The 5,969-nt window shown below is 54.6% G+C and overlaps 2 long non-coding RNA genes across 2 annotated transcripts; one reads left to right on the top strand and one right to left on the bottom strand.

Annotated features, from left to right (window-relative positions):
- Positions 1 to 2,637: 2,637 nt before the first annotated feature.
- Positions 2,638 to 5,715, bottom strand: LOC148221672 (uncharacterized). The gene is made up of 3 exons (XR_015807458.1): positions 5,282 to 5,715; positions 4,524 to 4,622; positions 2,638 to 3,005 (listed from the first exon to the last, which is right to left on the bottom strand). It is a non-coding gene; the product is annotated as an uncharacterized LOC148221672 (long non-coding RNA).
- Positions 2,747 to 4,181, top strand: LOC148221673 (uncharacterized). The gene is made up of 2 exons (XR_015807457.1): positions 2,747 to 2,885; positions 3,212 to 4,181. It is a non-coding gene; the product is annotated as an uncharacterized LOC148221673 (long non-coding RNA).
- Positions 5,716 to 5,969: the final 254 nt, after the last annotated feature.

A 5,969-nucleotide genomic window follows, 5' to 3' on the forward strand; every position in this document is an offset into this window, starting at 1 on the left:
TTGTAAGGCTAGAGCTTTTGGTATCCACTGCTTGCCATCCCTTGTAACCAATTTTTTTCTTCTTTCTTCTGCAGCTTAATAAACCTCTTTTTTTCCCCATAGTTTTCCAAATGCATGTATTACCGCATATGCATATTTAGAATCAGTAAATATATTTAATGTCTTGTCCTGCTATAATTCACAGGCTCTCACAAGCGTGTGCAGCTCTGCTGTCTGAGCTGACCAGGTGGCTGGTAACCTCCCCCTTCCTTTAATTGCTTTCCATTCACGATAGAGTATCCTGTAAATCATGAAGAATGGGGGGGGAAAATCAGTGAGAAATGGGGAAAAAATCCATGAAAAATGGGGGAACAAATCAGTGAGCAACGGGGAAAAGTGAGGAAAAGTTATTGAGAAATGGGGAAAAAATCAGTGAGAATGGGGAAAAAAATCCTGAAGAATGGGGGAAAAAATCCGTGAGAAATGGGGGAAAAAATCAGTGAGAAATGGGTGGGGAAATTCCATGAAAAATGGCGAAAGAAATCAGTGAGAAATGGGGAAAAATGGGTAAAAAATCAGTGCGAAATGGGGGGGGGGGGGGGGGAAATCAATGAGAAATCGGGGAAAAACATAAGTAAGAAACGGGGGGGGGGAATCCATGAAAAATGGGGAAAAATCAGTGGGAAATGGGGATAAATCTGGAAAAAATCCATGAAAAATGGGGGAAAATATCAGTGAGAAATGGGGGAAAATGGGGAAAAGTCAGTGAGAAATGGGGAAAAATCAGTGAAAAACGGGGGAAAACTCCATGAAGAATGGGAAAAAAAATCAGTGAGAAATGGGGGAAAAAATCCCTGAAAAATGGGGGGAAATATCAGTGAGAAATGGGAAAAAAAATGGGGAAAAAAATCATTGATAAATCGGGGGAAAAATCAGTGCGAAAGGGGGGGAAAAATCGGGATCGGGGACGTGGACCGGGACTGGGATCGGGGACCGGGACGGGGAAATGGGACAGGGACCGGGATCGCGGACGGGGACCTGGGACAGGGACCGGAACCGGGATCGGGGACGGGGACTGGAGACAGGGACCGGGACCGGGATCGGGGACGGGGACGGGGACTGGAGACAGGGACCAGGACCGGGATTGGGGACTGGACCAGGACCGTGATCGGGTTCCGGGACGGGGAACTGGGACTGGGACCAGGATCGGGGACCGGAACCGGGGACTGGGACCGGGACCAGGACTGGGGACGGGGACTGGGGACAGTGACCGGGACTGCAATCGGCACCGCCCCCCGAACCGCTCCGGAACCGCTCCCCGGGCTACCCGGCACGGCGACCGGGAACGCCCCCGGCACCGCCCCCGGTGCCGCCCCCGGCACTGCCCCGGCACCGCCTCCGGGTAGCGCCCCCGGCACCGCCCCCGGGGCGGGCCGCCGAACGCACGCGATGACGCGCGGGGGGCGGGACGGCGCGGGGCGGTGACGCGCTTCATGCCAGGAGCAGGGCCCGGGTGCGACGAAGACGGGAGCGGGGCCGACCCGATACCAGCAGCGGGGCCGCGGGCCCGGCGGAGCCCGGCCCGCTGGGTAGGGGCCGCCAATGGCACCGGGGCTTCTGCTTCGGCTTCTGTCCGTTGTCGGCGGGGAGGCCCCAGCCAGCGGTGCCCCTCTCCCTCGGCGACACGGGCGTGGAACTCGGCATCGGGCGCTGCATCGCCGCGGACAGCAGGGGGCGCACGGGTACCGATACTGCCATGGGGCCCGGCGCTGCTCTCCTGCTCCGCCGCCAGGCGGCGCTGCGCTGCCGTCCTGCCGCGCCTCCGGGACACGCTCGTTTCCTCGGGACCCTCGGGACCGGCCGGGACGCGGGGACTGCCCGTGCGGACCCGGGGACCCGGGCCCCGCCTGTCCCGCCGCTGCGGAGGCGGGGGATGCTTTATGGGACTGCCCGAGCTGGCAGTGCCGGGTCTGGGGCGTTGGGGCGCGCCTTGTGGGGCTGCGGGTGCGCTCGTTTCCTCTTCTGCATGGCCTTCTGTGTGAGCATCTCTCGTTGCGACTGCTCTTGGAGAGTCAAACCCCTCCTCCTAAGTGGTCTCAGGAGCCTGGCAGGGTGAGTTTTGTTTCACAGGGGAAAGGGCCACTGGTCGTGTCCAGAGACCTGTGCACCCAGCCAGGTTTCTGCCTGATAAAATTCCAAATGGATGAGGATTTCTCCCAGCCCCAAGCTGCCCCACCTGTAACCCTGGCTGCCTTTGGGGTGCCCAAAGCCTCCTCTGTGCAGATCTCAGGAACCTGGGAGGGAGTGAACAATGTTGCACAGGGAAAAACCCCACAGATTTTATCTCCGGGCCCGGGGCCAGGAGCAGGCATTTGCGTGCTATAATTCCAGAAGGAGCACGGTGTCTCCCAGACCCAAGCCGCATCCAGCTGTGACCCAGCTGCTCTTGGAGTGCCAAAAGCCTCCTCGTAGCTGATCTCAGGAACCCTGGAAGGGTGAGTTTGGTTTCACAGGGAAAAGGCCTCAGTTTGTGTCCAGAGATCAAATAAGGGACTCTGCTTTTCCTCTAGTTCTCCTTCCTGTTTTCACCTGGGCTACAAGGATGGGCATGGCCTGTATTTCTCATATCAAAGTGATGTTACTAAATTTGTCCAGAAGTTCTGATTATTATTTTTAGTAGTAGTAGTAATTTTCTGATAGAAAACACTCTCATTTTGCCTTTCCCACGTTGTTTCCAGGTGCTGCCCAGGATGGACATCTGTGGTCTCAGACAGTGATTCCCGAGGAGCAAGGAAAGCCTTTTCCTCACCTGCACAGTTCAGGTGGATGGGACAGAATTGGTGTGGCCTGACAAGGCAGGAAAAGCTGTCTGTGTTCTGGAGTGCCTTGAAAGCTTTCTCCGTCAGGTTTGGAAGGGGTTTCTCTTTGGGATTTCTTGTGATGCAGCACCACGGGTATCCCTTTGTGCCAAGTCCAGTGCTAAAGGATTGAAGAACTGACAAGTGGGGTCTGGGATGAAAATGCCTCTAATAAAATTAAGCAAAGAATACAATAAGAGAAATGAGCATCCTTTTAATGTCTGAAATAGTTAGGAATAAAAATGCTGGAAAAGGGCACTCTGAATTGGTGTCACTTGTCATGGATAAAACCCCAGAGTGAGGAATCAGAGCAGAAGTTGAGAGCTGGAATCCTTCTGCAGTCGACTTAATTTTCTTTTCCTCCTCTCTTTCAGGACAGGAAGAATCACGACTCTCCTGCCATCTTTGCCAAGAGCTGTGGTGTTTGATCAGCCAAAGCCCAGAGGCTTCAGCACCAGAGGTCTGAGCCTGGAGGGCTCCTGGTGCTGCCCGTGCTGTGGGCTATGTCAGAGGATGCAGGGTTCCTCTTTGCCTCCCTGCTGGGATTAACTGCCATGGGAATGTGGGATCTGGGTGAAACTCCAGCTCTCCTGGTGTTCAGGGGAGCAAGGTCTGAGGGACTCCTCTCTGGGGATGTGCGGTGAAGGACTGAATAGTGTGGAAGGAGAGTATTTATCAACTGTATCACTGTTTCTCCCAAAATTGGGGTGGAGCACTGATGGGGGCGGTTGGGTTTGGTCTGGGCCGGTTATTCTTTGTGCAATTTTTAAATTCTCTTGTATGATTTACTGTCCGGTATCTTTCTAACAAAAGCTGACATAAATTTAGATTAAGGATTAGAACTTGGGTCCATTCATTGCAAACATTTGACAAGGCTGGAGGACTGGGGTGGTGACTGCTCTCAGGAAAGGTTACTTATTAATACTGTGTCAGATTTCCCGCAGTGACTGTCAGGCCTGCATGGCTGTGAGTTCGTGCTCTTCTCACTGGGGAAATAAGTTCAGCAAAATTAGAAATGTTAGAAAAATCCAGCCAAAAATTCCACCTCTGTACCCCCTAAGTTTTCCCAGTTTTTCCCAGCTAGGAGCTGCACAGAAGTCAGGCAGGGGAAGTGACAACAGGGAACAGCTGAAAAATTCAAAGGCACAAAGAGGAAAGGGGAAAGGTTTCAGAAAACAATTCTATGGTCTAAGAATAATTTCTGATTCCCTACTGAGAAGAACACGAACTCACAGCCATTCAGGCCTGACAGTCCCCTGCAGTGAGAGCTCAGCACACATCCACAGAGGCAAGTCCAGCATCTTAAATGAAAAAATAAAAATAAAAACCAGAAGAAAAAGGTGATTTCTTTTGCTTCAGAGTTATTTCAAGTTCTTAAAGCCCAAGCAACATTTGCTCTTGATTTTGGTTGGGTGAATCATGAGCAGTGGGCACGGGTCATGCCATTCATTGAGCAGAAAACCCGGGGTCATTTAGAGGGGACACAAGAACTGTTTGTGTAGCGACCTCGGGCTGCAGAGGGGCAGGAGAAAGGCCAAGGGAGCTCCCTGGGGCCACCAGGGCCTGTGGGGAACAGAATGGACGCTTGGATGACCAGTGGAGGTGAGGAGTGGATCTGAGTTCATCTACAGGGAAATAAGGAGGGGATACTCTGGAGTGAAAAGCTGAGGTGATGAGTTCACCCACCTGGGCACGAGTTGTGTTTGCACAAAGTGGGAACAGAGGTGAAGGTCAATCCAAAGTCGATCCTGCTTGACCTCTGAATTCCAGGATAAGTTTTACAAGCTGCCAAATGAGGGAGTAAAAATACACAAAAATGAAACCGAGAGCATTCATGAGGTTCCTGGGAGTCCATTACACTGTTGTCATAGAATTCTTAATGAGTTTTGAGCTTTTAATGACAACAATTCAGTACTTTCTTTGGATTATTCACTGTGTAGGATTTGGGGTTTATCTGGATTTTAAAGGCGTCGTGGTGGCCCTGACACTGCTCAGGAGCTGGTAGGAAAAGCAGGGTCAGAGCTCCTGGCAGGCACAGGGTGTTTTTCCCAGAGTGGACTGTGGAGGAATTGTTTGGGCCTTGGATTGTCCCTCTGGGTGATGCCAGTTGCTGTGATTTGTGTAATTCCATACATTTAACTCCCAATACTTCCCAGCCCAGGAGCTTGAGCTGACAGGGCAGCACACAGATTGTTCTCTGTGCTGTGCCCCGATTTGGGGTTGGCTGTCAGCTTTGCTAGCTCCCGTGAATTATGCCCATAGCCCCGAATTCCCTGCTCAATTCCACTGCCATAACCTCACAGCGCCTCATGGAGTGGGATATACTGTGGCAGGAAGCTCAGCAGCATCGGCACAGGGACAGGTGTATATTCCAAAGAATTTGCTGTTTCAAACCCTCATCCCCAGCCCCGCCGATGTCCCTGGGGGGCACTTGACAGAGTTACCTGGATTTCAGCTGATTTCACCCCCCCGAGCTCGGGCTCCAGGTGATCTTTTCAAGCAGGAGAAGGCAGGGGCCGGAGGCGCTCGTGGCCCGTGCCGAGGCAGTCCCTGGGGCCACGAGAGGACATCTCTCCCTGCAGAATTTCAGTTCTTTCCAGAGCCTCAGCAGTGACAGAGGACAAAGAGGAAGATGAGGAGGAGGAAGAAGGGGGAGAGGGTTTGAGAGGAGGGGAAGCCCAAATCCGTGCTGTGTGCGGAGCTCCGACAGCACGCTGCAGCCCGCAGCTCAGTGTGAGCACGGGGCAGAGGAGGCGATTTCTGGGCATTCAATCACCCTGAGGCGGGCCCGGCACCGCCCCTGCAGCACCGTCCCCAGCACAGCTCGGTACCGCTCCGGGATCACCCGGCCCCGCCCCCGGTGCCGCCCGGGACCACTGGGGACCGCCCCTAAAGCACCGCCCCGGCCCCGCCCGGTCCCGTCCCCGGGACCTCCGTGCCCCGCCTCGCCAAGCCCCGGCTCCGCCCCGAGCCTGCCCGGGCTGCGCCGGGACCATCGCTGGCGGCCCCGCCCCTCTCCCCCGGGCCGAAGCGGGCTGAAGGAGATGTCCGCACGATTGGAAACGCCGCCGAAAATCGCACCCGTGGGATCGGTGTCGGCGTCGTGCGCAGGCATCCCACTAGAGCGAGCGG

Source organism: Sturnus vulgaris, chromosome 18, assembly GCF_052056855.1.
Source record: "Sturnus vulgaris isolate bStuVul1 chromosome 18, bStuVul1.hap1, whole genome shotgun sequence".
Taxonomy (NCBI): domain Eukaryota; kingdom Metazoa; phylum Chordata; class Aves; order Passeriformes; family Sturnidae; genus Sturnus; species Sturnus vulgaris.